This window comes from Mus caroli, unplaced genomic scaffold (genome assembly GCF_978045245.1).
Source record: "Mus caroli unplaced genomic scaffold, Mus_caroli_1 scaffold_3, whole genome shotgun sequence".
NCBI lineage: Eukaryota > Metazoa > Chordata > Mammalia > Rodentia > Muridae > Mus > Mus caroli.
In genome coordinates this window covers 83,882,700-83,901,962 of record NW_028227258.1, presented here as the reverse complement: position 1 = coordinate 83,901,962, position 19,263 = coordinate 83,882,700, and positions in this window count along the sequence as shown.

Sequence of the window (19,263 nt, the reverse complement as noted above, 5' to 3'; positions counted from 1 at the left end):
CAACTGAGTTTATGCGAGGCTGCTGTATCTGGAAACCTAAGAATGCAAGGTATTTAGAACCCTTCCCTATAAGTGGTAATTGAGGACACATGGCTTGTCATGGAAAAAGAGCAACTTTCCCTCCACATTCTCATCAAATTCCAGTTCCCATTCAGCTGAGCAGGAGACAATGCCCATCACAATAGTCTTCATCTTCTCACAGCTAATCTTGTTCACAGTTTGCTTAACCTTTTTTTCAAATAATATTTCTCAAGTCTGACTCTGTTCAAGGCCTCACCATCTTTCACCTAAGCTGCAGTACCTACCACCGAATCTTCATCCACTCTGCTTTGCCCTTTTATTTCCCCCATTCTTATTACTGCCACAGCAGACTAAACAATAAATGGCATGACCTTAATAGTCAAACCTCATTTCTGACTGTCCTGTATACGAAAGGAAGATTGCACTTTTCACCATGGTTCCTACTTACCTGATGCATTAAGTTTCACTGGTCCTGGTATTCTAACACAACAAGCATTTAATTTCTCAAGATTTTTGAGGATGAGAAATCATAAAATGCTTAGCTAATTATCTGCCCCAAGGTCTCTCAATGGGCAACATGACTAAGAGTGGAGTAAGTTAAAGTTTCACCTGCAAAAAAAATATTTTTCACTGGTATCTTTAAAAGATATTTTCATATCATTCAGGAATGTAAGCAATCATGTTCCATATTTTCAATTTAATATGGAGGCATCTTGATTTCAGATGGGATTGTTTTCTGGTAAAACTTAATTACTTCAAAATTTATGAAGACAAAAATCCATTTAATACACTTAACCCAACAAACATTGTAGACCAGTAGCATCATGTGCACTAGACTTATGAACACATTACTGACTGGCTCCTGCTGCTGCCCAACTTTACAACAGGATGCAATGCCATATTTTTTTTCTGTAAATATAAAAATTTTTAAAATAGCTTGAAGTAAATGAACATTGGTTTCATATCATTCTAGTACTACAATGAGAAATCACAAGTAGATCCATCATTGAAGGAATCTATACTTTAATGCCCATCCAGTATCATCTTGATTCTATAGCTCTGGCACAAAATCTGCTGCCCTTTACAGCTGGTCTTTTTCTTTTAAGCAACCTACAGGCAGATATCAACAAAGGAAAAAAGAAATAAGTGGTATTCGAACATCAAGAACAATGAAATATAATTTTATAATAGGAATCAAGAACTCCAAAAAACATGACTGGATATAAATTAGACTATAAAGTATGGTTAAATTATTAAAAGTACATAGGAAAAAAATTAAATTCTGTTTTTAAAAAGTGACAACCTATCCACATAGCCAAGTACACCAATATAATATCAAAAACTCTTACACAGCTTTTAAAACAGGAAAGCATGGAATGGTATGTCTCAAGCACTTAAATTAATAATTTCCAAATAATTTTATTTTAATTGAAAAGCTAAATTTGAGAGAAAAGTAAGAACATATTAAAATAAACCTTAAAGCAATTAAACTGACCATCAAGCTAGGGCAACCAAAAACCATTAACAGAAAACAATCAAATTATAAATATTAGAAAAACAAACACCTCAAAACTTTGATTATTCAATATAAACTAGCTGAGAGAATTAGAGAATGGAAATGATAAGTAAATGGAAGATGAAAACAAGATGATATCAAGAATGTGACATCTGAAGGCTAGAACTGAAACTAAAATTAGTCAGAAAGCAAACGGCAGCCATTAGACATCTTATTTATTAAGGGGAAAATCTTATAGCAATTTTAGCAACTGTTCTGCACATATGAACACTTTGTGTGTGTGTGTGTGTGTGAGAGAGAGAGAGAGAGAGAGACAGAGAGACAGAGAGAGAGAGAGACAGAGAGAGACAGACAGAGAGAGAGAGAGAGAGAGAGAGAGAGGGGTAGAAAGGTACACATGAGTGCATGCATGCCCCACATTAAGAATGACAATTATTTTGATTGGTGGTTTAGTCCTTGGGAGTTCTGGGGGATCTGGTAGTTTGATATTTTTGTTCTTCCTATGGGGTTGCAAACCCTTTTATCTCCTTCAGTCCTTCTCCTAACTCCTCTATTGGGATCTTCCTATTCAGTGCAATGGTTGGCTGGAAGCATCTTTATCTGTATTGGTCAGTTTCTGGCAAAGCCTCTCAGGAAGACAGCTCTATCAGACTTCTGTCAGCAAGCACTTCTTGGCATCAGCAATAGTGTCTGGGTTTTGTGGCTGCATGTGGGTAGGATGGATCCTCAGGTGGGGCAGTCTCTGTATGGTCTTTCTTTCAGTCTTTGCTCCACTCTTTGTTCCTGTATCTCCTTTAGATATGAGCAATTCTAGGTTAAAAATTTTGAGATGGGTGGGTGGCTCCCTTCCTCAACCAGGGACCATGCCTAACCTCTGGATATGGCCTCTATAGGTTCTCCTATCCTTTGTGGGTATTTCAACTAATGTCATCCTGTTGGGTTCTGGGAGCCTCTTGCTTTCCTGGCATTTGGGTAGGAACTCTCAGTTTCTGGTAGTTACTCTCAGTTTCCCATTGCTACACACCTCTGTTCAATTTCCTGACCCTCTGTACATCTCCTCTATCTTCTCACACACTTAAGCCTGCCCCTTTTTCTCCCTTCCCCTCTTTTCTTCCTCCAAGCCCCCTCCCACCATGAGTTACTTTGTTTCCCCTTCTAAGTAGGACTGAAGCATCCACATTTTGGTCTTCCTTCTTCTTGAGTTTCATGTGGTCTATGAATTGTACTGTGGGTATTCTGAGCTTTTTTTCCTAATATCCACTTATCAGTGAGTATATACCATGTGTGTTCTTTTGTGACTGGGTTACCTCACACAGGATGATATTTTCTAGTTCCATCCATTTGTCTGTGAATTTCATTAAGTCATTGTTTTTAATAGCTGAGTAAGAATGCACATAGAGAGACCCATGGCTCCAGCAGCATATGTAGCAGAGGATGGCCTTATTTGGCTTCAATGAGAGAAGAAGCCCTTACTTCTGTGAAGGCTCCATGCCCCGCTGTAGGGGAATGCTTGGGCAGTGAGGCAGGAGTGGGTGGATGGTAGGAAAGCACCCTCATAGAAGCAGAGGTTGGGAGTATGGGATAGGGGTTTTGTGGAAGGAAAACTGGGAAGGGGAATAACATTTGAAATGTAAATAAATAAAATAACCAATTTAAAAAAATTAAAAATCAAATTTACATATTTCAAAAAAGAATTAAGAATAACAATTACATAAACAATGGCTGTAAAAGAGCAGATCGTTCTTAATGCCATTAATAGTTCATATGTCATCCAGCCTGAAAACCAATGAAGAAGCCTCACAGTTTAAGCTAAACTACATATCAAGTGGCCTTAGCATGAATCTAGAGAACATGAAATCAACAGATATAGAAGAGACACTTCTCAGTAGCCCATGAAAAGGTTTCTGAAATGGTGTTTTGACCCAAAATACTTGTTATTAAATATTTTAAAATCATAATTTTGGGTGTCTTTTCATATCGTAGTGGAAGACAATATAAATTAATAGCCAGGTAAACCACAGAGGCTATTCCTTGATCACCACTGGACCATTGAAGTAATTATTCAGAAAACTTGAACATTCCTAAAATAAAATGAACCTAAACCATACACTATCAGACCTCTTGAGATATATAGCAAAGTCAGTTGCAAAGGGAAAGGTTATATACAGCTAAGTGTAGTAGATATTCCTGGTTGTCAACTTGACTATATCTGGGATGAACTACAATCCAGAATTGGAAGGCTCACCAGTGATCCTAATCTGGAGACTGGGAGATAGAAGTTTCTGACCTGGATCTTGGCATGGAGATGTTGAGACATAGTGGATATGAATTCCAGAAGATTAAGACAGGGAGATCTCTGAGTTCAAGGTCATCTGGGATTAAAGATGTGGTGGCACACACCTTTAATCTGGGCTACACCTTCTGCTAGAGACCTACATAAGGACATTGGAAGAAGGAAAATGCTCTTTCTCCCTCTCTCCTTCGCCTGTTTGCCATATAGGTCTGAGCAACTGCTAGATCTTACATTCACAGCTGCTACTGACCATTGTTGGAAGTTGGACTGCAGACTGTAAGTCATAATAAATTCCATTACTGTCTAGAGACTACCCATAAGTTCTGTGACTCTAGAGAACCCTGACTAATACACTAAGAATACTTATATTGAAATAAAAATGACCTCAAATAAAGAAGTTAACAGTATATCTCCAGGTATTAGAAAAACAAGATTAGCCGGGCAGTGGTGGTGCACACCTTTAATCCAAGCATCTGGGAGGGAGAGGCAGGCAGATTTCTGAGTTCAAGGCCAGCCTGGTCTACAGAGTGAGTTCCAGGACAGTCAGGGCTACACAGAGAAACACTATCTCGAAACAAACAAACAAACAAACAAACAAAAAACAACCCCCCCAAAAGATTAATCTTAATACAAAAGAAGTAGGAAAGGCATATTAATATTATTCCAGAAAATGATGAAATAGAGCCTAATGAATTAAAGAGTTGGTTCTTAGACAAGGAAAACAATGTTAAGAAAAATCTAGTCAAAACAAATGTGGAAAAGCAGAAACTAAGAAAATTAGAGATGAAATATGACATCGTGAGACATACTGATGAATGTCAGAATCATCTGGTAATACTTTGAAAAACTTGTATTATAAGAATATCCTGAAAAATATAGAAAAAATACATAAATTCTTAACTACATAGTTACCTCCCAAAATAGAACTTAATAGATATAAGCAGGGCCAACATATTTATAGAAAACAGCAATAAAGAGCACTGCTGAAAAAACAAACAAACCAGAAGATAAGATAGATTCTCCCTAGTGCTACCACTAGATAGGAACTGACAGTAACATTCCCCAAATTGTCCCATAAAATCGAATAAGAAACAAGCTACTAAGTGTACTCTATAAAACAAGAGCCATCCTGGTACTAGAACCAAATAATGACACCAAGAAGAAAACTAACCAGCTTCCCTGACGCACATGTCTGCAATCTTTCGTAATAAAATGCACAGAGTTCAAAAGCACATTAAAAAGATCGTACACTATGGAAAAGTTGATTTCATAGTACAAATTTAGGGATGGGACAACATATACAACTCAATGTAATGCATGTAATGCATTAACAAATATGAGAACATAATGATTCCATGTCCTTAACCACATGATAACCTCAATAGCTACAGAAATAGCCATTGTAAAAGTTAATATACCTTCTAAATAGAATTTCTAGAAATAGGTAGGAATGGAAGGACCATCTATTTAAACATTTATTTATACATCTATTTATTTATTTTTGTTTGTATACAACAAACCTTTAGCCAACATTGTACAAAACTGTGGAAACCTGAAAGCAATTGCCTCTCATCAGGAATGAGATGATTGACAATCTCCTCTTAGTCATTGCAGTTCTAAAAATCATGGTACATCAAAGAGAGGTTGTTTAGGTCAGATTGGTCTTAGGACATTGTGTGGAGTATTTTCTTGATTTTTAATTAACATACAGTGGTCCAGATCACTGTGAGTGACACTCAATTCTGGAACTTATAAGTGTAGTGGTAGCCAAGTACAAACAAGCAAGCAAGTGAACATACATACATTCATTTCTGTCTGCTCTTGGCTCTGATAGTCATGTGACCTGACCAGCTGTCTCAGGCTCCTGCTTCTTGGCTACCCCACACTGATGGGTTATAACCTTGAATTTAATGAAAAATAAACCACTTCTTCCTACGTTGGCTTTGTCAGGGTACTTTATTTCAATAAAATAAGTAAAACGAGGGCATCTATATAGAAATCAGTTCAACATGGTCTAAAGAAGTGAATGCGTCAGCTGAAACTGGGGTCACTGGAGGAGAGCAGGAAGAAAGATCGTTAAACAACAGAGCCAGGCATGAATGTATGTACAGGACTGCAAGTTCTCAGAAAAGTATTTACTGATTTGGAAGACAAGATTTCATGAAATAACAAAGTTCTTCAGAGCAAAGGAAGTAGTTACTTCAGTTGAGAATCCTACAGGATAGGAGAAAGTCTCTGAAACTATCTATATGACAGAGATTAATAATCTGGACTATAAAGAACTCAGTAAACTATACACCCCAAACCCAAATTATTCTACCAATTAACAGACAAATGAGTTTTAAAAAGCAGTTCTCAGAACAATAAATATCAATTATTAATTAATATGTGTACATTCTTTTCATATTCTTATTCATCACAGACTTGCAAATTAAAAGCATGTTTGGGATCTGCCTTATCCCAATAAGAATTGCCCTGAGGAAGTAAACTAGTAGCAGTGAATGTTAGTGATGATGTGAATGAAAGGGGGCTCTTGTATACGGCTGGTGGTAAGAATAAGCTAGAGTGCTGCTTGTTATTAACATACTAGACTCACCTAGGAAGAAGAAACCTCAATATAGAAATGGTCTCCATCAGATCATACTGTGAGCATGTCTGTGGGGTTTTTATCTTGATTGATTATGTGGGAGGATTCAGCCTACTGTACATGATACCTGGTCAAGTAGTCCTGGATTGTATAAAAGGGCAAGTCAGCCAAGCCACAAAGAGTGTTCCTCCATGGTCTTTGTTTCAGATACTACCTTGAGCCCCTGCTCTGGGGTCTTGTCAATGATGGGTTGTAAGCTGTAAGCTAAAATAAACTCTTCCCCAAGTTCCTTTTGGTCATAGTATTTATCAAAGCAACTGAGAAGTAAATGGAGAAAGATATGTGATGCAGCCACTATCTAAATCAGCATGGAAGGATCTTAAAAATTTAAAACTAGAACTACTGTATCATCCAGATATGCCATCACTTCATAGATATCCAAAGGAATCTATACCACAATTCTACAGAGGTACTTGGATATTTGTTTTTATATTCACAACAATCAAGACATGGAACAAGTGTAGATGCTCATCAACAAAGTGTTGTATATAAACAGATTTCCATTCAGATGTTAAGAAAAATAAAATTAATCACTATATGGTAAAATAAAGAAAACTGGAGATCATCATGTTCAATTAAATAGAACTTAAGACAAATGAATAATATATGTGTTTTGTGCTATGCAGTATCTAGACTGGGGTATTTTTGTCTATTATTTTATTTTATGTGATGGGATGTTTTGTCTGCATATTTGTCTCTGCACCTGCTATGTGAGGAGGCCAGAAGAAGATGTTGTATTCCCCGGAGCTGAAGTTACAGATGGTTATGAACAGCTGTGTAGGTGCTATAAATTGAATACAGGTCCTTTTCAGTTCACTGTAATAATTGATCATTATATAATTATATAATTCAATATAAGTGCTCTTCACAACTGTACAACATCTCTACAGCTTCTATCATATTTAAAATTTAATATAGTATGTATTCTTCATGTATATGCATACACACACAAATACACACACATACACGCAAATGATATGAAAAAGAAAAGGATCACTAAGAAATAGAGATAAAGATCAAATGTATAGAATCAAACAAGAGAAGTAAATAGGGAAAGAATTACAATACATTGTATGTATTCAGTCATATATCAAACCCAAGTGTATATATGTATATACTATTAAATATAGATACTTGCTTACATATAGTATAGAGATAGCTCGGGGCTATTGCTATGCTACCTGGGTAAAGGGGAGAAAGGCAGTGGTAAATTCTGATCACAGTACAGTGATTTATATGTATAAAATCTTAAATTTTGGTTAAAATATTAAGCAAAAATTCAAAATTTCATAGATATTTAAGTTCAGAATATAGCACATGCTTCTTTTAGAAAATATTTCATAGAAACAAACATACATACACTTTTTGGTTTCCATATTATTGCAGTGAAATATATTTAAATTTGTCAGGACAGTTTTTAGATTTTTTTCTGAATAAAACATCTATTCAGTCTTGAAAAGGGCAAAAATACAAATATATAAAAATACTTTTTATCACTATATAATAGTAAATTATAAAGGTTGAGAGTCACATCTTTTCTTTTACAGTAGTATAAATTTTCAATTTTACTGAGAGTGAACTCAGATGATATTTTAAGAGACTCTATCTATGAACCTTTAAATGATTCAAGCTTTCAATATTTCTCATAATCAATGAAAGCAAAATTAAAGAAACTTTATTAGAAGCCTACAATAAATTTTCATAAAATAGAATATGAAAAAGTGACAAAAGTAGAAAGTTGTAAAAAAAATCTTTAATATAGGAATAGTTGTAGAAAGACAAATCAGGACAGAAATATTAGAAACCATACAAAAGATTTTAATTGCTAAGAAATAATAAATCTTATTAACTCACAATTTCTGAGACTACATGAGGAAAGACAATATTAAATCTCCAAGTGTAAAACTGCTTACCACTATATTACCTATGGTGTTAAGATAAATATACTTGAGGCTGGGGGCAGGGGCAGGGTAGGGCATTCATCAGTGATTGCAAATAATGAGATTCCATCTTTTAGAAGTATCAGTTATCCTGATGGCAAGTGAATTATGGACAGAAAATAAATACAAGTTGTGCTCAATATATAAAATAAGCAATATGGAAAAGGAATCATGGTAATGTTTTCAACATAAAATGTTTTTTAATCCCAATAATTATTAAGAATTTACAATTTACCCAACTAATGATTTCCCACACAGGAGGAAGAAGTGAAATGCCATTGAACTCGACATGTTCAGGATAACTATAAAATCTATTTACCTGTGTAGAAGAATGATGACATTAAAATTTTCCCTAAGGGTGAGAATAGTTAAAGCCTAGTAGTTAAAGTCCAGTTTATTACATGTGGTTTTGCATTCCATACCTAGCACTACAGTACATGCCATAGCATTTCACTAGGCTGTATCTGTGTCAGATAATAAAATACAAAGGTGTAACCTCCCCCCTCCCTCCATCAACCTGAAGCTGGCTGAACCAGACCTTGACTTTGCTGCCACTAAGGACATTACCTAGGATGGAGCCTGCCTCCCTAGATCACTCTATTGTTCAGCTATTGTCCCTGCTGCTACCTGCTGGGAGTTGGCCTAGCTATTCTGGAGACTACATCCTATCCTTCATGTGGTCACCTGCAGCTGGGCTCCAAGGATGAATTGAAAGGAATGGGCCTCCCCCCCTTTTATAAAGCATGTCTGCCATTAAACATTTGAACCTTGAGCAGACTAGCATGTCTTGGTTCCATTATTTCTCGACCCGCCTAGGTCCCCTCTTCTCTTTCAGCTCCAGGCTGCCTCCCAGACTCAAACCTGGACATGAGAGCCACAGGCCAGCCCAAACACAAAGGAGTTCATTCCCAGATGACAGAAGACTGTACATGTTACCTAGTAATTAAGCTATCCAAACAGCCTCAAATGATAGGAAACAATTTTAAAACTATAAAAATCTCTACACACAATTACAATATAAGATGGAATTCTCATAAACTACAAAAGAACTCTGACGCAAAGAAAACATCCAATGAATTTCCAGCATTTCAACAATAGTGTTACTAATGTGTGAAATAGGCTAAACAATGTTTAATGGTATAGAATTCAGAGGAAATCAGTATGATGTCAGGTTAATTACTATATACATAATCAGATGAATAAAGGAATATAGTTGTGGGCATATTAATGAGTTAGCATAGCTACATATGTATGCTTGCCTACGCTTAGAGAAAAAGGAAACAGTACCCAGCCTATAGCAATGAGGCTATACATCTACCATCCATATACTTTTCTCTAGATGCTATCCTCTAATAGAAGAGAGCAGAGGAGGGGATGGTGCTCCTACATTGAAGGTTCTCTGAAAAGCTCTGTATGAGGGTCTAAACTTAAGCAAAATCTTCAATAGGTTTAAATTAATAAATCATGATGGGGGCTTGTCAAAAGAAAATGAACCTCCTTGTGGGAATTACTTGTTGTCAAAGATGAAACAGTTTGAATAAAAATAAGCAAAACATTACATTTAACCCATGATTTAAAAAAAATCTATTTTTTCCAACTTGATTTGGATCACTGATTAAATAATTTTATGTTGAAGAGAGAATAGCTATTGGCTGTGGCTGTCGTGGGGTTCCAAATTTTCCAATAGCTCAGAAAATAGAAAAGAACCTAAACTAGAGGCCACCACTAGGCAAACTCCTCAGTGGTAACTGCTGGCCCAAGCATGATTTCTACAAATTATCTTTTCCAAAATATTTCCTATCTTTATTTCAGTCATAAGGAAGTATGAAACCCATCCAAATTAAAAGAGCACCTCTATTATTATCTCACCAACCTTCTTCACAGATGGCAAGATCTTAAGAAATAAGAAAAGAAGGTATATTCTTCTTCTGTTTTAGGGTGAACTCTTCTGTAGATATCTATTAAATCCATTTGGTGATTAACCTCTATCAATTTCACTGTCTCTGTTTAGTTTCTGTTTTAATAACCTGTCCATTGGTGAGAGTGGGGTGTTGAAGTCTTCCACTATTATTGTATGGGGTTCAACGTGTGTTTTGAGCTTCAGTAAAATTTCTTTTATGGATATGGGTGCCCTTGCATTTGGGGCATAGATGTTCAGAATTGAGACTTCTCTTGGTGTATTTTTCCCTTGATGAATATGAAGTGTCCTTCCTCATTACACATGACAACTTTTGGTTGAAAGTCTATTTTGTTGGATATTAGGGTGGCAACTCCTGCTTGTTTCCTGGGACCATTTGCTTGGAAGACCTTTTTCCATACTTTTACTTGGAGATAGTGTCTGTTCTTATTATTGAGGTGTGTTACTCGTATGCAGCAAAATGCTGGATCTTGTTTGTATATACAATCTGTTAGCTTATGTCTTTTTATAGGAGTCCATTAATATTGAGAGATATTAAATACAGATGACTGTTAGTTCCTGATATGTTTGTTTTTGTAGATGGCTTTATGTGCTTGTGGTTCTCCCCTTTTGGCTTTGTTGTGTGATATTTAATATCTTGTCTTTTCTTTGGTGTAGCTACCTTCTTTGTCTGGAGTTTTCCTTCTATGGTCCTCTGTATGGCTGAATTGGTACATAGATACTTTTTGAATTTGGTTTTGTTCTGGAATATTTTGTTTTCTCCATCTATGTTGATTGAGTGTTTTACTGGGCATAGTAGCCTGTGCTGGCATTTGTGTTCTCTTAGAGTCTGCATGATCTCTGACCAGGCTCTTCTGTCTCTCATAGGCTCTATTGAGAAGTCTGGTTTAATTCTGATAGGTCTACCTTTGCCATGCCTAACATTAGCCCAAAGTAACACATTTTATATTTAACAGAATTAATTTGGCTATAATGCTTGTGCCTCTAATGCCAGCATGTGCCTCTAATGCCAGCACTTATTAACTGAGACAGGAGAATCTTAGTGTTCTACCCTAGCATGAACTATATAATGAAATGTTGCCTAAAGCAAATTAAAAGGAACAAAACTGAAATAAATGGACTATGGAGAAAGGTAAAGGATACTTTTCCACAGGAAGAAAATAAATGTTTGACATTGTCAGACAATAAAGAAACACAAATTAAAACTATATTAAGATTTCCTCCCACTCCACTCAGAATGGATAGCATTAAGAAAATAACAAAATTGTTAGACAAATTGTGAGAGGAAAGGAACTATTAGACCCTGCTGTGAGAATATAATGGCCTCTCTGAAAACGAGAATAAAGATTCTTAAAACAAACAAAAATAACCACATAAGTAGACATAGACTTATCCATCACTATGTGCATCACTCCTGTTTGATAATACACGCAACTAATGCTTAAGTGAGGTAACCACAGAGATCTCTGCACAACCATTTTTCTTACAGCAATATATCAATAGCCAAAATATGCAAACAGCCTCTGTGTCCATCAGCAGATGAATAGAAAAAGAAAAGATGGCACTTCTTTGAAATGGAGTTTTACTCAGTCATAAAGAAAGATAAAATTTGGTGGAATTGGTGATAACTATATTAAATTTAAAATGTCAATAGTAAATTATATGTGGATTATACATAATGTACAGATACCCACATACACTGTGTAGGTGCTTCTATTACTCTTTAGACCTGTATTTCTCTCACACAATAATTCTATCTCTTTTACATCAATATATGTTGTTATTTCAATAGGCAGATGATAGGTGAGTAGGTAGATGATAGATAGATAGATAGATAGATAGATAGATAGATAGATAGATAGATAGATAGATAGATAGCAATCCTAAGGAAAGGAAAGATGAGCAGGAAAAAAGGGTAGAGTGAAGTTGATATGATCAAAGTGACAGACTTGAATTGAAAAAGATCTTTATAAATTCATTACCATGTACATAGAATATATGCCCAAATAACATTTTAATATGCCATTGAGAAAACTGTCAGCATGTAACATAAATGCAGTACTCATTCCATCACAACTTTGACAAATTGTATCACTGCATTAATGATAGAAATCTGAGTCATGCTATCCTTTCTTCCTACTTGAGAATATTTGTGTTTTCCAAAAGAGCCTACACATAGAAAGGAAAGGCAGATACATGACAGTACATTTAATATTCAAATACTTACTGTTGCCATCTAAATCTTTATTCATAGTTTTTAAATAACTGAATGAATAGATTCCTATTTCATTATCATAGAAAACTGTTATTTTCTTTTTAAAGTGTCTTTTTTTAATATTGGCCATGTATTTTCATGTAGTATAGTAGATGGTATTGAAAATGACAATAAGTAAAACTTTTTTGTGCATGGAAATTTTACAAAGCACATATAGAGAGAGTGTGTGTGCTCAATAAGAAGGTTTAACCAAGCAGTGATGGTGCATGCCTTTACCAAGCACTTGGGAGGAAGAAGCAGGCAGATGTCTGGGTTTGAGGTCAGCCTGATCTACAGAGTGAGCTCCAGGAGAGCCAGGCCTATACAGAGAAACCCTGTCTCAAAAAAGCAACAACAACAACAAAAAAAGTTTTAGAGATTAATAATTTGTGAAAGCCATACAATAATTATTATGATAATCAATAAGAACACATATGCTATATTCCAACTGTGTTGTCCTTAAGTACAAATTTCATCTATGTTTTATGAATTCATATTATATAAATAATAATAATAATGTAAGATATATCAGTTTCCAAACTTAAAATACTTTTCCTTATATTTTGGTCAAACTATGAATTATTAATATTGAATATTTTCTGACAGCTCCATGAATGAGTTAATACAAGTGAAGAGACCCTTCACTTGTCTCTTTTCTGCAGTTGGGAATATCACTCCACAGCTCTCTGGTGTTAATAAAAAAAAAACTTCAATCCAGCAAAGAATGGAAGCTCAATGGCTATTCTTTAGCATTTCAGCACCATTAGATTGAACACACACATTTCTCTCTTTAGTACAGGGATAGAATTCTAATTCCGTCACTGAAATGGAACTTACTTTCTCCAAATGACAGAGCAGATATATCACAGGAAAGCACTAAAGCTATTCCCTGCTCCTGCTGCAGTTTAATGGCAATGAGGATGAATGCAGCATAGCAAATATGGTATAAATATTAGATGGGAAACAGTGATGTTACCATTATTCAAATTGTCCTTCATTATTTTCAGCTCAGCAATTTTTTATAGCCCATGCCTGAAATAGCATTATGCAATCTACAACATATACTAATTGAAACTATGTCAGCAGTTAGCTTTCTATGAACTAGTTTAACTTCCACAGGGTTTGATTTTGACTACCACAGTCCTTTAGTATTAGTACCTTTTTGCCTGTGAGTCTTTAATTGTGCATGCCATAAGCCTGATGGATTCTATTCTTATTTTGTGAAATTAGAAGGTAGACCTAGCAAGAAGATTTTGTCTGTTTGGTATATATTTATCATTACCAATATTTTGCACCCTTATACTGATCTACAGATAAGTTGAAGTGAATCTCATGTTTTTAATTATATACTTTTACCTATTAGTAGCAGACACTTATATTGTCCATCCCCTTAGTGAGAACAGGATATTTCTGAAATAGTTGTGCCATTACAGCATCTGCCAGACTGGCATGCTTATCATTCCAAGCTGGGATCACTTACGGTGCTGGAACTTCAAGGAACATGATCTGGACCATTTATTCACTACAGCAAGCAATGGGGATTCCTTAGGTAGGGATGATTTGAACACAGCAAGAACGGAGAAACTGACAATCAGGAGGGAAATAAATTGAATAAACAACCTGATTTAAGTTAGTTTTTTTGTTTTTTCGGTCTTAGCTTCCACTCCTTTTTACTCTACCCTCAGCCAATAGCTCTTATTATTCCCCCTACAAACTATTTCAGAAAAATGACTTACTGAATGCTGTATCTAAAAATCAAGCAAACAACAAAAAAACATGTCTCTAATCCCTGTCCCCTGACCCCTCACCCCTTGCCCCCAATCCTACACCACTCACCCCTCACCCCTGGATACAGACTTCAGTTGCTTAGAATGAATAATTGTAGAGGCTTAGTATTCAGCAGGATAAATATACTTAATAATATTCCATCGGATGTTGTTAATTTGCCAAGCATAGATTTCAGATGCTTTTATAATATTTACCAAAAAATAAAATAAACTGTGTACATTAATTTATTAGATGGCCATAATCATTTTACTATGTTTTTGTATAGCAAAATATTATGCTGGGCCTGGGGACATAGCTTGGTTGTTAGCCTCACAACCATGAGGGCCTCAGTTCCATCCCTGAACTGAGTTCCATCCCTGAAACCCATGTGGAAAGAAAGAAAGAAAGAAAGAAAGAAAGAAAGAAAGAAAGAAAGAAAGAAAGAAAGAAAGAAAGAAAGAAAGCTTGAGATGGTAGCACAGACTTGTAACCCATATGCTACAGAATTTGAGACAAACAGGGGAATAATTTGGTTAAATGCCCAACCAGTCTTGTAATTTCTGTGCTACAGAAGTTGAGACAAACAGGATGATATTTGGCTCAGTGGCCAGCCAGTCTATTCTAATATTCTAATTGATAAAATGCAGAACATTGAGCAACCCTGTCTTAAAAGGAGGTGGGTATCATTTCTCAAAATGACAACCAAAGTAGTTTTTTTGGTCTCCACATAAAAATACAGCAATTCATGCACACTTGCATACGTATATGTGCACACCCAGAGTAAATACATACACTCATTAAAAAGAATGATTATATTGCATACACTTCACCCCACAAAATATACATGTCAGTTATCCCATGGGAAATTCTCCCAAATAGCCCATGCATCTGGAGTTTAGAGTAAAACTGCACCTTTTCTTTTGTGGTCCATGTTGTTCACTGGAGACATTTCTTCAGTCCCCTGAGTGTGTGTTATTATTGCTCCTACAAAATACATAACTTTATCTTTGGATGAAGGCAGGTCGGTGTTTGGCTTTCACACAATATGTACAATATAGTTACTTAGTTCGAACTAGGCACTCTGCTGCCTCACACAGGTTAGGATTGTGACTCGGTTATTAACCTCCTCATAAACAGAACACTAAAAGTTTAAGTCCATTCACAGCTCATGATGTGGTCCAGCACACTGGAATGGATGAGTATGAACTTTGCCTCAGTACATTCAATAGCTACTAGTGGACTCCATTTCTGTGGGATTAAGGAGGCAATGGACCTACATTAATCATCCTGGAAGCTGAAGTTGAGATTATAGTAAGCTGAAGATGGGAAATGGAAATGGTATTTTTTAAATACTCTCAAACTATCTGACTATGAAATGGAGAGAGATTGAGTGTACAACTGACAGGAGATGGTACCTAGATTATGTTTATTGTGTCTGTTGGACAGACATTGGTACATATGATGCACAGAAATCCTATACTACAGATTTATTTTACCAGTGAGAAAAGGCAGACTGGAGATTATGATATGCAGGAGGTGCTAGAAGGGAAGATAAATAAATTAAAAATACATGACCAAATGATCTCATATTCATGATCTCTTCATATGGGAGTAAATATATGTGGTCTCCATGTGAAATTCAATTTCAATTTTTACTTCTATTGAAATAGAAAACATGAATAATTTTCACAAACTAGATAGCAGTTTGAAAACAAATTTAAGCATAAAATTAGCTGCACATATGCTACACTTTTGTGATATAACAATTACTTAAAGAAAATGTAGCCAGCATTAAAAGCATAATCTACAGGTAATGCACAGTATTCCCAAAGGAATAACCCTCCTCCCTGAAAACGTAAAACCTGAAGAAGCAAGGAGGGATGAGGGAGGGTTACACTTAAATTTTCTTTTAATTCAAGACAACTTCATCTGCAATAATTACATTGCGTTTTATCATCCCTTAATGCTAAGTAAATTGAGTGAATATTAAAACACAAAGAGAAAGTTAAAAGCACAAATTGACTGGTTAATATACCTATGCATATTATTTTCTTTAGGGTAAGAAAAGTCTGAGCATAAAAGGTAGTATTATCATCTCATTGCTTCGACAATTTTGTCAAAGTTGGAGGGACAGAATAGAACAAAGGATCGTTTACATTGCATGAAATTTGGCTTGATGGATAAAGGTCTATTAGCTTTATAGAAATAGCTGTGTAGGTGGATTCAGGAGAACTGAACTATGTCCACATAAAAAGTAGTGGTGAATGGTGCCTTTCCAACCATTGGTGCCTGCAGAACCCAGCTCAGCAAGCCAGGGAATCTGCAGGGTAGTGCAGAGATCAATGTCATTATCCAGAAGGCATTACTGAAATAGATTTTAAATCCTTTGATGTAATTGCTTGCTGAGCTTGCCATTACAGCCTCTCCATCCTTCTCTCTGATTGAGGGCCTTTAATAGCTCAAGTTTTACTGAGACTGCCAACATGCTCATGTTGGAATCCTAAAATGAGACAGATGTTTGATGTTTAATTTAACTAATATGGCACATCATGAGTCAACAAAACACATTTTGTGTTAATGCCCCCAAAACAGGTGAGGGACAGCAGAACATGCAGAGTTAATCTCACTGTCTCAGCAGACAAGCCTTTGCTCTTAGGAATATTAACACGAGTTCTGATTTGAAAACCCTGCGGCATTTTTCCTGCCCTTGAGGAAAGCAGTCTTATTCCACTGAAGCATTTAGGACAGAACTCAATGAATAAATTAGCAGTGCATAAAATCTTCAAGTGAAGTATAAGAAGCATTGGACAGCCGTGTGTGTGTGTGTGTGTGTGTGTGTGTGTGTGTGTGTGTGTGTGTGTGTGTGTGTGTGTGTGTGTGGTTTAGACCCTTTATCCTCTACTATTTCTTGACAAATTCATGGTCATTGAGACACTCATTTTCTTTGTACAAGTACCTTAGAAAAATGGTCATCTTGCAATGTTCATCTAGTTTCCCTGTCTTGCTATAAACTGACTAACCCAAAGCCAATGATGCCTATTCATTATGCTTACACTATAATCGTGGCTCATATTTAAAAAAAAAAAAACACTCTATTTTCCTTCATCAAAAGAAAGATCTTTTCTTCTCTGGAAGACAACAGTGGTTGCACATTTTCTTTTTCACTTTGAGATTATGCCATGATGATATTTCTCCCTCCACTCTCATTGCTAAAAGCACTCCTAATATATTGTCCATTGCTTATTTCAAACCCACAGCCTCTGTTTTTATTGTTATTGCATATATACATGCTTAGTCTGTATGATGTTACATGTATGTATGTTTTCAGGGCTGACCATTTCCTTTTTAAAATTAGTGTGCTTCAGATTGTTGTCCTGTCCAAATATTATCATTTCCTTAATTTTAAGGGAAAAAGAGAAGTGATTGTGCTGTTGTTGTTCTAATTTCGGGAAAATAGTGAAGTGTTTCTTCATTTATGTTGGTAATTTGCTTGTTTCATTGAATGCTCCCTATGCTGGGATCAAACCAAAGGCCTTGTTCCTGAGAGGCAATTACGGTAAAACTGAGCTAAATCTCTAGCCTTGAGATTATTCTTAATGTGGCTGTTGACTTGTATATGACTACACGATACCCTTGGTCTTTTGTTCTAGGATTTGCAGCTATTGGTGGTAATTGTGCCAGTATGGCGGTGGTAGAAGCAGGCATTACAGAATTAGAAGAAATTTCAGAAATTGCACCAGTGACATTAGCCAACATGAGGTCAACACTTATGAACTAAGTCCTCAAATGCATCCTGACCAATATGACATTTTCACCTTCATAACAACTTACAGTGAAGGGGGAGGAGCTGTTGTTGACTAATTGAATAAACAATTCCTAGAGAATATTAGGGACTTAAAATTAACAATATTAAATTATTAAGCAATTACATCCAGATCATTAGGATAATTAAGACTAACTTAGTTATTCAGTTCCCAGCATCCAAAGGTTAAATAAACTACCCAGTGTGGCCTGAGCCTTTGGGGATAGCCCTAGCTTCAAGTGAATAAAGTAACCCTTGTCTGCCTCAATATGCTAAATGGTTAGAAATTGTTTGCATGAGTTGGTCAGGGGCTAATTTGTCTCTGAATTTAGAGTTTAGATTTTCTATGGCAACATGTTGAATTACCAGTACCTGGAATTAGTCTGAGTGTCATATTTCTAACTATGTTTTCAATATTTACATCCCATTGTAAGTACAATAAATAGCAGTAAGAAAGCATTCTCCTGTTGTGTTTGACAGATGTGCCTGGAACTTTAATACCTCAAAAATTATTGATGGTTATAGGTAGACCATAAAGATAACAGGAAAATGGATCCAAAAAAAAAAATGAGTGCATTTTTCAGTGTGAGTCTTGTAAGTTATTTTGGTATGTTTGAAATATTAAATAATTTTACATATGACTCTAGAAAGTTCTCATCTCATTTATTAGGAGTACTGACTATGTCTTCATTCTTTTAAAAACTGGATGGAACACAGGGCCCCCAGTGAAGGAGCTAGAGAAAGTACCCAAGGAGCTAAAGGGGTCTTCAACCCTGTAGGAGGAACAACAATATGAATTAACCAGTACCCTCCAGAACTTGTGTCTTTACTTGCATATGTAGCAGAGGATGACCAAGTCAGTCATCAATGGGATGAGAGGCCCTTGATCTTGCAAAGATTATATGCCCTAGTATAGGGGAATGCCAGGGCCAGGAATCAGAAGTGGGTGTGCAGGGAAGTGGCAGGGTATAGGAGACTTTCGGGATAGAATTTGAAATGTAAATGAAGAAAACATCTAATAAAAAATCAATGTTTTCAATATTCTAATTAAAAAATACCCTTAATCAAATCCACTTAGCTCTATTTAAGGCACTTCATTAGGTAC